This window comes from Chiloscyllium plagiosum, unplaced genomic scaffold (genome assembly GCF_037043375.1).
Source record: "Chiloscyllium plagiosum isolate Xiang-an unplaced genomic scaffold, Cpla_swu_hap1 HiC_scaffold_35, whole genome shotgun sequence".
Lineage (NCBI taxonomy): Eukaryota > Metazoa > Chordata > Chondrichthyes > Orectolobiformes > Hemiscylliidae > Chiloscyllium > Chiloscyllium plagiosum.
This window is the reverse complement of record NW_028270173.1, coordinates 8,659,775-8,671,919: the sequence shown is the minus strand read 5'-3', so window position 1 is coordinate 8,671,919 and position 12,145 is coordinate 8,659,775. Positions and strand designations below refer to the sequence as shown.

Genomic DNA, 12,145 nt, shown 5'->3' with positions numbered 1-12,145 from the left:
ATGAGATAGCGTAATGCTTCGATATGTTTTAGGGAAAGATTAACATTCCATTACACAAAACTGAAAGATGGTATGGTGTTCAGGACATGCAGCCTGTGTAGATTGACTGCCATTGCAGGTGTTGTTACATGAATCAATCAGAAATAAGATGATGTATAACAGCAATACATTTATGAATGGGAGTTTCCAATGAAGGGTCACCTGTGGGGCCCCCAGAAGCATTTCTTTCATTGCCCTGTCACTACGGGCACTGTGAAGTGACAATAGTCAGAGTAAGGCATCTTGGAGTCACGGTTCATGTTCAATGAGGTGAGCTATGGAGAACTGTGAGAAAACTCACTGAATGATCCCATCCATGGAACTTCCCAAAATTGACACTTGTCTGATATTTGATAACATTCGCTTGATGGATCCTCACTCTGCAACACACGCTGAACTATATTTCAACAGCAATGTCTTTTGCTAAAAAAAAATCACAACACCAGGTTTATTTGGAAGTTCAACAAGTTTATTTGGAAGTACAAGCTTTCAGAACACTGCTTCTTCGTCAGGTTGCTTGGGGGGCAGGATCACAGAATTTATAGCTTAAGATTTTTTTTTGCAGTAGAGCAGAGAGAAGGAAGCTGGAATTATCAGAAAGATCATAAGAACTAGGAACAGGAATAGGCCATTCAGGCCCTTGAACCTGCTCCACCATTTGATGAGGTCAGTCATGGTCCGATCTCAGCCTCAACTGCACTTCCTGCCTGCTCCTTCTAACCCTTTCACCGATCAATTAGAAACCTATATCCACCTTAAGTTTACTCAATGTCCCAGCATGCACTGTACTCTGGGATAGTGAATTACACATATTCACGACCCTGTGAAAGAAATAATCTTTCCTCTTTTCTGTTTAAAAACTACAATACCTTTTCCTAACAACTATGATCTCATTCCGGGAAGTATCCTCTGGACATTTAATTTCTCAATCCCCTACATCATCTTATATACTCACTGAGATCTCCCCTCACTTAACTCCAGTGCCACTATATTCGTCCTCAAGGATATGGGAACTAAAATTGTACACAATCCTCAGGTCTCATTAATGCCTTGTACAATTGTAGCAACACTCATCTACTTTCATACCCTATTCCTTTAGTAATAAATGTCAGGATTCCATTTGCTTTCCTGGTTACCTGCTGTAGCTACATTTGACTTTTTTGCGATTCACACCCAAGGATATCCAGATCCCTCTGCACTGAAGCACTCAGATGTTTCTCTCCATTTCAATAAAAAGTTGCTTTTCTTTTCCTCTGTCCAAAATGGATAACCTCACACACATTCACGTTTCATCTATCAAATTCTGCCCATTCACCTCATCTATCCATATGCATTTTTATATTTCTTATTTATTCATTGCAATATGTTTTCTCACCTCTTTTAGCATCATCTGTAAATTTGTCCATAATTCCTTCTATCCTTCCATCCAAGTCATTCATAACGACTGGAAATATTTGGGGTTTGTGACATGCTATCAGTTACATTTTGACAAACAGAAAATGGCCCAATTTGCCCAACTCTTGGCTTTCTGTTAGCCAATTCTCGATCCAAGCTCAAATTCCCACCAACACAGTGTGCTATTACCTTGTGAAGTGAAAGAGCGGTGGAGTGTATTATTTCCCCCTCCAAATCGATTTTGATCTAATCCCTGCCCTCCACTTCATATTTGATCACGCAGCATTGTCCTGAGGAAGGGCATCGCTCGTCACTGGCCACTCAGGTGTTTCCTTTCTTCCTGGTGGTGGAATATAAATAAAGATTTACACACGTTTTTCTGCGAAAAACAACAAGAAGTGAAAGAGCTAAAGGATTCTCTCTGTCAAAGTCAATGTCAGTGCCCAGTGAAAAAGCAACTTGGAAAAAAACAACTAAGAACTCCAGGATATCTTCAAACCTCTCGACTGCTAAACAAACAAGACAACAGCAATACAGACAGGATTCAGATAATTCTCACAACTCAAGGAATTTAAACTTCAGCTTCCCCTGTGGATCAAACATCCCTGTCCCTTCTGGTCTGTGTTTATACTTGTTGGTACTTTTTTTTATTTTCTCAGGGTTATTGGGAACAAAACTCCTCTTTTTTTCACTCAAGAAATCCTTATTATTTGGCTCCATCAGTTTGATCTCATTCATTACATTTGAAATGAAGTGTGAAACAGAAGAGGAAATGAAGATCAAGGTTTGTGTGAAGATTTGTAGCTCGGGTACCAGTTTCCATGGTTGTGGGTATGTTCACCAAGCTGGGAAGTTGATTTGCAGACGTTTTGTCTCCTGTCTAGGTGAAGTCTTCAGTGCTTTGGATTTTCCTGTGAAGTGCTGCTGTACTGTTTTCTGGAATTTATTTGGTTCGACTCCTGTTGCTGGTTCCTGTTGTTCATTGTAGTGCCCAGTATATTGGTTGGCGGTCTATGTGCTTGTTGATGGGAGTCCATGGCTGAGGGCCATGCTGCTAGAAATTCTCCAATGTTTCATGCAGTCTTTCCAAGAAATCTTGTAAAAATGCTTAGACTGTATGTAACACTATCGAGCACGGACAGACAATTGCAATCCACATCCATGAACACCAACTCGCCACAAAACGCCATGATCAACTGTCCCAAGTGGCCATATGAACAGATGACAGGGACAACCTAAATAGAGGTACAGCCAAAGAATTTCTCGAAGCAAAGCACTCATCCACGGACTCCATTAACAAACACACAGACCGTGATCCAATATACCGGCCACTACAACGAACAACCAGAACCAGCAACTGGAAGCAGCAGGAACAGAACCAAATAATTTCCAGAAAACACCTCACAGCAGCGCCTCACAGGAGGATCCAAAGCGCTTAATGTCCCGGAGTCAGGAGATGAAACATCTGCAAAACAACTTCCCAGCTCGGTGAACAGACCCACAACTGTGGTAGTAAATGAAGATATTTGTTGCGATGTATGAAGAGGGATTGAAAAGAGAGGACCTGATATATTTAAATAAGAACATAAGGAATACGAGAAATAATAGGCGGTTCAGCCCCTCAGGTCTGCACTGCCATTCAACAGGATCATGGGTAACCTGCCCCAGGGCTCAGCTCCATTTCGATGGCAGCTCATCACAGCCATCAACTCTCAGATATTACAACATCTATCAACCTCTACTTTAAATCCTTTCAGTGATGGCACCTCCACAACTCTCAGTACTACATTAGTATTTGATGTCTCTTGTTCCAAATGCATTGTGTTAAACTGATATTCATATTATTTCACTTCTTTCTCCCTTTCACTTCTCAACCAAGTTCTCTTTTCCATTTCAAGCCTTTTCAGTTTGATTTCATAGCTTCATAATTCCATCTCCTTTGCCTTAACTTTGTGCTCTTTCTTTCTCATGTTCTGCTCCACCTTATCTTTTTTCTGCCTTCTCAATTTCTTCATTCTCCCCTTATGCTCAAGCTGCATTCACTGGAACTGCATCTGCCCTGATTTCACTCCCTGGAGAATTGGCTTCATGTATTTCCTCGAAACCCAGGTGCTGTGCTAATACATAGAGTCATAGAGACCCTTCGGTCCAACTCTTCCATGTTGTCCAGATCTCCCAACCCAAACTAATCCTACCTGCCAACATCTGGTCCATATCGATCCAAACCCTTCCTATTGATATACCCATCCAGATGCCTTTTAAATGTTGCAATTATTGTCGCCTCCACCACTTCCTCTGGCAGCTCATTCCATACACATTGCACTTTGCGTGAAAACCTTGCGCCTTAGGTCTCTTATATCTTACCCCTCTCACCCTAAAAATACACCCTCTACTCCTGGACTCCTCAACCCCAGGGAAAATACTTTGTCTATTTATCCTATCCAAACCCTTCATGATTTTATAAACTTCTATAAGGTCACCCCTCAGCCTCCAATGTTCCAGGGAAAACAACCATAGCCTATCCAACAACTCCCTACAGCTAAAATCCTCCAACTCTGGCAACATCTTTGTAAATCTTTTCTGAACCCTTTCAAGTTTCACAACATCTTTCTGACAGGAAGACCAGAATTGCACACAATATTCCAACAGTGGCCTCACCAATGTCCTGTACAGCCGCAACATGACTTCCCAACTCCTGTACTCAATACTCTGACCAATAAAGGAAAGCATACCAAACACTTCTTCACAATCCTACCTATGTGCGACTCCACTTTCAAGGAGCTGTGAACCGGCACTCCAAGGTGTCTTTGTTCAGTAACACTCCCCAGGACCTTACCATTAAGTGTATAAGTCCTGCTAAGATTTGTTTTCCTAAAATTTAGCACCTCGCATTTATCTGAATTAAAGACCATCTGCCACTTCTGACCCCATTGGCCCGTCTGGTCAAGATCCTGTTTTAATCGGAGGTAATCCTCTTCGCTGTCCACTACACCTCCAATTTTGGTGTCATCTGCAAACTTACTAACTGCACCTCGTATGCTCGCATTCAAATCATTTATGTAAATGACAAAAAGTAGAGGTCCCAGCACAGATCCTTGTGGCACTCCACTGATCACAGGCCTCCAGTCTGAAAAACAACCCTGCACCACCACTCTCTGTCTTCTCCCTTTGAGCCAGTTCTGTATCCAAATGGCCATTTCTCCATGTAATCTGAGAGATCTAACCTTGCTAACCAATGTCCCATGGGGAACCTTGTCGAACGTCTCACTGAAGTCCACATAGATCACATCTACTGCTCTGCCCTCATCAATCCTCTTTGTTACTTCTCAAAAAACTCAATCAAGTTTGAGAGACATGATTTCCCATGCACAAAACCATGTTGACTATCCCTAATTAGTCCTTGCCTTTCCAAATACATGTACATCCTGTCCCTCAGTATTTCCTCCAACTTGCCTACCACTGACGTCAGGCTCACTGGTCTATAGTTCCCTGGCTTGTCCTCACCACCCTTCTTAAACAGTAGCACCACATTAGCCAACTTCCAGACTTTCGGCACTATTTTAAACTAATTGATACAAATGTTTCAGTAAGAGGCACACCAATCACTTCCCTCGCTTCCCACAGAGTTCGAGGGTACTCTTGATCAGGTTCTGGGGATTTATCCACCTTTATGTGTTTCATGTCATCCAACACATCCTCCTTTGCAATATGGATGATTTTCAAGATATCGCCAGTTTTTCCCTACATTCTATATCTTCCATGTCCTTTTCCACAGTAAATACAGTTGGAAAATATTCTCTTAGTGTCTCCCCCATCTCCTGCGGCTCCACACAAAAGCCGCTTTGCTGATCTTTGAGATGTCCTATTCTCTCCCTAGTTACCCTTTTGTCCTTAATGTATTTGTAAAAACCCTTCGGATTCTCATTAACTATTTGCCAAAGCTATCTCATGTCCCCTTTTTGCCCCCCCGATTTCCCTCTTCAGTGTACTCCTACTGCATTTTTTTCTCTCAGGATTCACTCGAATTATCCTGTCCATACCTGACATTTGCTTCCTTCTTTTTCTTCACCGAACCCTCAATTTCTTTAATCATCCAGCATTCCCTATACCTACCATCCTTTCCTTTCACCCTAACAGGAATACACTTTCTCTGGACTCTCATTATCTCATTTCTGAAGACTTCCCACTTTCTAACCATCCCATTGCCTGCAAACATATGCGCCCAATTAGCTTTTGAAAGTTCTTGCCCAATACCATCAAAATGGCCTTCCTCCAATTTAGAACTTCAACTTTTAGATCTGGTCTACCCTTTTCTATCACTATTTTAAAACTAATAGAATTACGGTCACTGGCCCCAAAGTGCTCCCTTAATGACACCTCAGTCACCTGCCCTGCCTTATTTCTCAAGAGTAGGTCAAGTTTTGCACCTTCTCTGGTAGGTACATCGATATACTGAATCAGAACATTTTCTTGTACACACTTGATTCCTCTCCATCTAAACCCTTAACACTATAGCAGCCCCAGACTACGTTTGGAAAGTTAAAATCCCTTACCATAATCACCCTATTATTCTTACAGATAACTGAGATCTCCTGACAAATTTGTTTCTCAATTTCCACCTAACTATTAGGGGGTCTATAATGCAATCCCAATAATGTGATCCCATTTTGAAATTGTGAATTGTACTCTATGTCCCTCTATATTTTTCATGAAGATCGATTGTGTGTCTGAATGCTTCTGCAGTTTCCATTTGAATCTCTTGTTGATGCATCTTTTCATTGCATTTAACATTACTATAATAATATTAAACCAACATACTGCAGATTCTGGTGATTTAAAGTACAAAACAAAGTGATGGAGAAAGCAGGTATAGTAGAGTCAGTGAACAGAGAAACAGAATTAACATTTCAGTCCAATCTGTCTCTTGTTCAGAACTCCACGCTCAGTTTGTGTTTCTCTCTGCACTGACCCTACTAGACCTGCTGTGTATTCCCAGCATTCTCTACTTGTATTTATACAATTGTTGAGGAGAAAGTGAGGTCTGCAGATGCTGGAGATCAGAGCTGGAAATGTGTTGCTGGAAAAGCGCAGCAGGTCAGGCAGCATCCAGGGAACAGGAGAATCGACGTTTCGGGCATAAGCCCTTCTTCAGGAAAGAAGAAGGGCTTATGCCCGAAACGTCGATTCTCCTGTTCCCTGGATGCTGTCTGACCTGCTGCGCTTTTCCAGCAACACATTTCCAGCTTTATACAATTGTTGTCTCATATCCCTGTTTACCATCACCATGTTTTTTCACATCCTTTAATCTCTGTCATAGAGGCATACAGCAACTCGACCATGCCAGGAAACTTTCCCAAACTAAACAAGTCCTAGGAGCCTTTGTTTACTCCATAACCCTCTCACCGTTTCCTATTCATGTCCCTGTCCAAATGCCCTTTAAATGTTGTCGTCGTTTCATTTTGTCTGGCAGCTCGTTCCATACACGACCCTCACTCTGTGTGAAAATGTTTCACCTCAGGTCTCTCTGTAATCTTTCCCTCTCACCTTAAACCTCTCTGTCTAGTTTTGAACTCCCCCACCCTAAGGGGAAAAAATCATTGCTGCTCATCCTATCCATGTCCCTCATGATTTATAAACCTCGATAAAGGTCACCCTTCAGCCTCCAACACCCCAGTGAACAAACCTGTCCAGCCTCTCCTTGTAACTCAAACCCTCCAGTCTGTGTGATATCCTTGTAGATTGTTTCTGAACTCTCTCCAGTTTAATAATATCCATCCTACAGCAGGGTGACGAGAATCTAACACATTGCTCCAGAAGTGTCCTCACCAACATCCTGTACAACCTCCTGAGACAGTCATGAAGAACATTTCAATCCGTTGTCATCTGGCGATATTTTCCTCCCAAGACCCTCCATGAAGACACGGTGCCCCCTCAATCCTGGGATTGTAACCCTTCACCTTGGGCAAGCTCAGAGACCTCTCCATTTCAGACTCAGGGGCGCGGGCTCCAGCAGCTTCCTTTCAGCCTCATCGCCCACGTCTTGTTTCCGGCAGATTGCTGTTTCCCGCCCGGTCTTGGCTCACAGCCTTTCTCCCCTCTCTGTGTGTGATTGTGTGAGAGAGAGAAATAGCCCAGAGGCAGCTCCGGCTCCAGATGCCCCACTTCCCAAACCCACTCGATCCTCCATCATGATGCTGCCCCCGCGGGGGGTCGGTTCACACAATCCCCACCCGCCCCCTCCATTCCTTAAATAAATGGGGAAGAGGAGACAGAGAGTGCAGGAAGATCCCAGTCTCTCCCTTCACCCGCCCAAAGCCGCCATTATTGTCAACAGAGCCATTCCCGCCACTCACCGCCATCTTAACCGTCACCTCCGCCCGCGAGCGCACATTCAAATTTGAATCTAACCGTTGCGCCTGCGCGAGAGCCCGCGCCCGCCCCAAACGACTGGAGCCGAACCGCCCGCGAGCTCCCCCTCTCGGCCCCGCCCTGCCTGTGAGGAGGGCAGATTGCTTTCCCTGAAGGGCAGCACTGACACTAATGGGGGGGGGGAAGGGATTACAACATTGGGCCACTTTAATCCATTCCAGATTGAGATACTACATTTTAAGTATGAACAGGCACCATGATGGTTTGGACCCCATGTCCACCTGAGAATTAAAAACCGAAAGAACTGCAGATGCTGGAAATCAGAGACAAAAACAGAAATTGCTGGAAAAGCTCAGTAGGTCTGGCAGCATCTGTGGAGAGAAATCAGAGTTACGTTTCGGCTCCGGACGAGGAAGGAAATGAACCACCCAGGTTCCTGAGAAATACCTTCGAGCCGTGTGCACTTTTACCACCGAGATCTGTCAAATCCGGGCCTGGTGCTGGGATTCCCTGGTGAAGCCTGAGGGCCATCCGGGGAACAGGAGCCTGGCCTGGCTCGGCTTGGTTCTGGATTCCCCTGTCCTGGAGGAAGGGGACACGCCTCATCCTCTTCTCCAACTGAAAGCATTGGGCGCGAAAACCCCAGGCCCATGTGTCCCATTCTGAGCAAGGCGCAGGGACAGGGCACTCGGGGCCCAGGATGACTTGGGGAGGTCCGGGTTTGTCCAGCTCGGCTCACACAGCGGGATCCATTTATTTGTGAAAAGAACAGACAATGAAGGGAGAAAGAGCAGAGACTGGTGACGGGGGTCAATGGGGTGACATTGGTCTTAGCCTCGAACTCCATCCTTGGGGATGAATTCTCTCTCACGTCCTGGTTGTGAGCTTGGATTTATCGTTGTCTGTCTGTTGTCTGACCAAGGTCATGGGCTCAGGGACAGGAGAACAGGAAAGTGGCTGAAGATGTTCCTGAAGGGACTGGATAAGGTGAGTGGAGCAGATTCACAAGTGGAGTCATGTTCTTTGGGAATAACATCGACTTGAAGCTGTGAGGTTTTTTCAGTGTTGGTGTGTATCCATCATGTAATAAGGGAAGATCTGTCTTTGTTGTTTAATCTGTCTGGTATTTCTTCCTCTGTTAAAATGGAACCAGTTGTAAGGTGGAGCAACCTCCTTGAATTCCTGCCTTGTCACTTTTCTGAGAAAAAAAGAGCAAGGGAGATCATTGACAACCTGAGAGAGGCCACTTCTGAGAGGAGACACTTCAAAGGGGCTCACCATGGGCACTGACCACCCTCCCCGGAATGGGGCTTGAGCCCACCACCACCTTCCCACTTCGAGGGGAGAGAGCTCGACCCATGGAGGCCCCCTCTCTCACTTCGCCTCAGGATGGGCACTTGGAATTCTCCAGCTGTTAACAGGAACAGGATATTCCCAAGGTGCTGTTGCAGTGGGACCCTTTCCCTCAAACCCAAAGCCACCTGAACCCACCTCTGCTGGTAACAGAAAGCACTGCGTATTCCCAGGAAGTCTCACTTTCCCTGTCTTCAGGTTCCTGGAAAACACGCAGGAATCAGGGGAGAGAAAAGCTGAGCCCTCACAGGAAGTGAGAGTGGGTTCAGCTGCTCCCCTGAGCTCAGTGCAATGAACCTGATCAATATCTGTCCCCGATGCTGAAGAGAAACTCAGAAAGGAAATGGTCAGCTCACTCCCGTCCGCCTGTTATTTGGATCTTGCTGTGCACAGAGTGGGCAGACTGTGGCGCCACCTCAGAGTGATATCAAGCAACATCTGAACCTCCCCCATGGCAGATGAACAATTCAGAGACCTGACAGAGTGATCCAGCAGGAGAGATGCTCGGCTCAGGGTTGGAGACAGTGTTCCTGTCTGTATTCCCATGTGGAGCTCTCAGATTGCAGAGGGACTGAGCAATCTCAGACTCTGATGAAGGGCTTTTGCCTGGCACATCAATTCTCCTGTTCCTCAGATGCTGCCTGACCGGCTGTGCTTTTCCAGGACTACACTCTCGACTCTGATCTCCAGCATCTGCAGTTCTCACTCTCGCCCAATCTCAGGCTGTGATCACCTGCCAGCAGCTTCCTCTGATTTCTGTCTGCAGTTTCTCTCTCTCTCTCTCTCTCTCTCTCTCTGAGCCTCCAAAGCTGGCCCACGGTCAATACAACAGGAGGCTGTGGTTTCCCAGTTTCACCCGGAGACATCACTGCCTCACCTCGGTCTGCACAGGGGTGACAGGCAGCTTGAGAAACTCAGCTTGAATAGCCCCATCCCAGCCCAGTCTGAGGGAGGTTGCAGGAACACAGAGGGGAGGGAGAGACCCTGCAGTTTATGTACACCACTGTAAAAGTAGGGTTGTAAGTCAAACGAAGCAGACAATGCTGTTTAATGTGAAGTAACAAAGCAGCAGTGAGAACAACAAAAGCAACAAAAGGGAACCAGCACTTTTCAGATAGAGTCTTATTCGTAAAACATAGAAACAGACCCTTCGGTCCAACTCATCCACACCAAGCAGATGTCCTAAATTAATCTAGCCCCACTTGCCAGCACTTGCCACATATCCACATTCATTCTTCCTATTCACATACCCACCCAGATGCCCTTTAAATGTTGTAATTGTACAAGTCTCATCCACTTCCTCTGGCAGCTCAGTCCATACACTCACCACCCTCTGCATGAAAAAAAACAATTCCCCATGGATCCCTTTTAAATTTTTCCCCTCTCACCTTAAACCTCTGCCATCTAGTTTTGGACACCTCAGCCCAGGGAAAAGACTTTGACTATTCACCCTATCCATGCCCTTCATAATTTTATGAAACTCTATAAAGTCCCCCTCAGGCTCCGACACTCCAGGGAAAACAGCTCCAGCATGTTCAGCATCTCCCTGTAGGTCAAACCCTCCAACCCCAGCAACATCCTTGTAAATCTTTTCTGAACATTTTAAAGTTTCACATCATCCTTCCTATAGCAGGGAGACCAGAATTGAATGCAGTATTCCAGTAGTGGCTGAACAGACTGTACAGATACAACGTGATCTCCCAACTCCGATACTCAATGCACTGACCAATAAGGGCAAGCGAATGGCTCAAACTCCGCTTTCTCAGTGAGAGCACTGTGTTTAGTTCTGTCTGGCCTTTTGATGAACCTGGTTAACTCTGAGAGGGAAAGTGTTTAAGAGGGGCATTGCAATGGCAGCCCACAAGGAGGGGGCTTCTTATACATTCATTCATGGGGATGTGGGCATCGCTGGCTGGGATCAGCCCTCCGGGTTCTCAAGTACACCCTCTTCGGGGTCTCCCTCCCCCCGGGTCCCCGTCCTGATCCTCCCCATTTTACATTACCACCCCCTCCTCCCCCAAAGGCTGAGCTCCCACAGGTGAGTGATGGAGGACATTAAGTCCCTTAAGTGGTGACTGGGATCTTCTCAAGGTCATCCCCGGCTGGGGAGTGGGGTCCTTGCAGCCATCCTGGTTCCCCATCCCCCTCCCCCTCCTTCCTCTCCAAGGGTACTGAGGCCAATGGGATGCTCCACATGCTGACCACTCAGAGACCAGCTTCCCAATTGGCCTCAGTGCCATTCCCGGGATTTCCCGAGAGATTCCCGTGCCCTGACTCCGAGCGGCAGCAATTTATAACGAGGAAAGGTCTGGTGTAAACGGGGAAACGTCAAAACATCAAATGACCTTCCTTTTAACAACAAGGAAGAGTTGCATTTGTGTAGCGCCTGTCCCAGCAGCCGGCTCGGTGACGTGCTTCCCTCCCTTTTCCCCGCTCTCTCACCTGCTCGGGCTGCTCTGGCTCGGCTCCACATCGGAAGTAGATGACGAGCAGGGCCGTGGTGGGCACTGACAGCCCCAGGCTCAGGAAGACGGTGCCGAGTACAGGGGCCAGGCGGCCACCAGCTCCGTCCGCTCCCTTCTCCGAGTCAGGCATGGGGCTGGGGGAGCTCTCCTGGGCTGTGGGGGTGGGGAGGACTGTCTGCTCTGAGTGTCTCACTCCCTCTGGTAGGTGCAGCCGAACAGGGCTGGGGGCTGTGTATGTGTGTGAGACTGTGCTGTGATTTCTCTCTCACACACACCCACCCGGACAGACACAGAGCCTGTGAACTCCTGTAGCTCTCCGGCTCTCAGTCTGTTTCCTAATTCTCAGCTTTTACATCTGCGCCCACAGCCACTCTCACCAATCACCCATTTCTGCCTTATCTTCCTGGGTTTCAGTTTCCAGTGAGTGGGAGGCAGCCTCCCTCTTCCTTTCGCCTTTCTTTCCTTTCCCAGACACCCCTCTATCTCCAACATGCCCCACTCCGACCTCACCTCCACCCCTGACA

The 12,145-nt window shown here is 46.5% G+C and overlaps 1 long non-coding RNA gene across 2 annotated transcripts; it reads right to left on the bottom strand.

The window, feature by feature from the left end:
* Positions 1-486: 486 nt before the first annotated feature.
* On the bottom strand, positions 487-11,826 carry LOC148140027 (uncharacterized). 2 transcript variants are annotated; one of them, XR_015753010.1, is made up of 3 exons: positions 11,599-11,826; positions 8,251-9,001; positions 487-1,774 (listed from the first exon to the last, which is right to left on the bottom strand). It is a non-coding gene; the product is annotated as an uncharacterized LOC148140027 (long non-coding RNA). The 2 variants fall into 2 exon arrangements; XR_015753011.1 differs by lacking the exons at positions 8,251-9,001; positions 11,599-11,826 and adding an exon at positions 7,788-7,834.
* Positions 11,827-12,145: the final 319 nt, after the last annotated feature.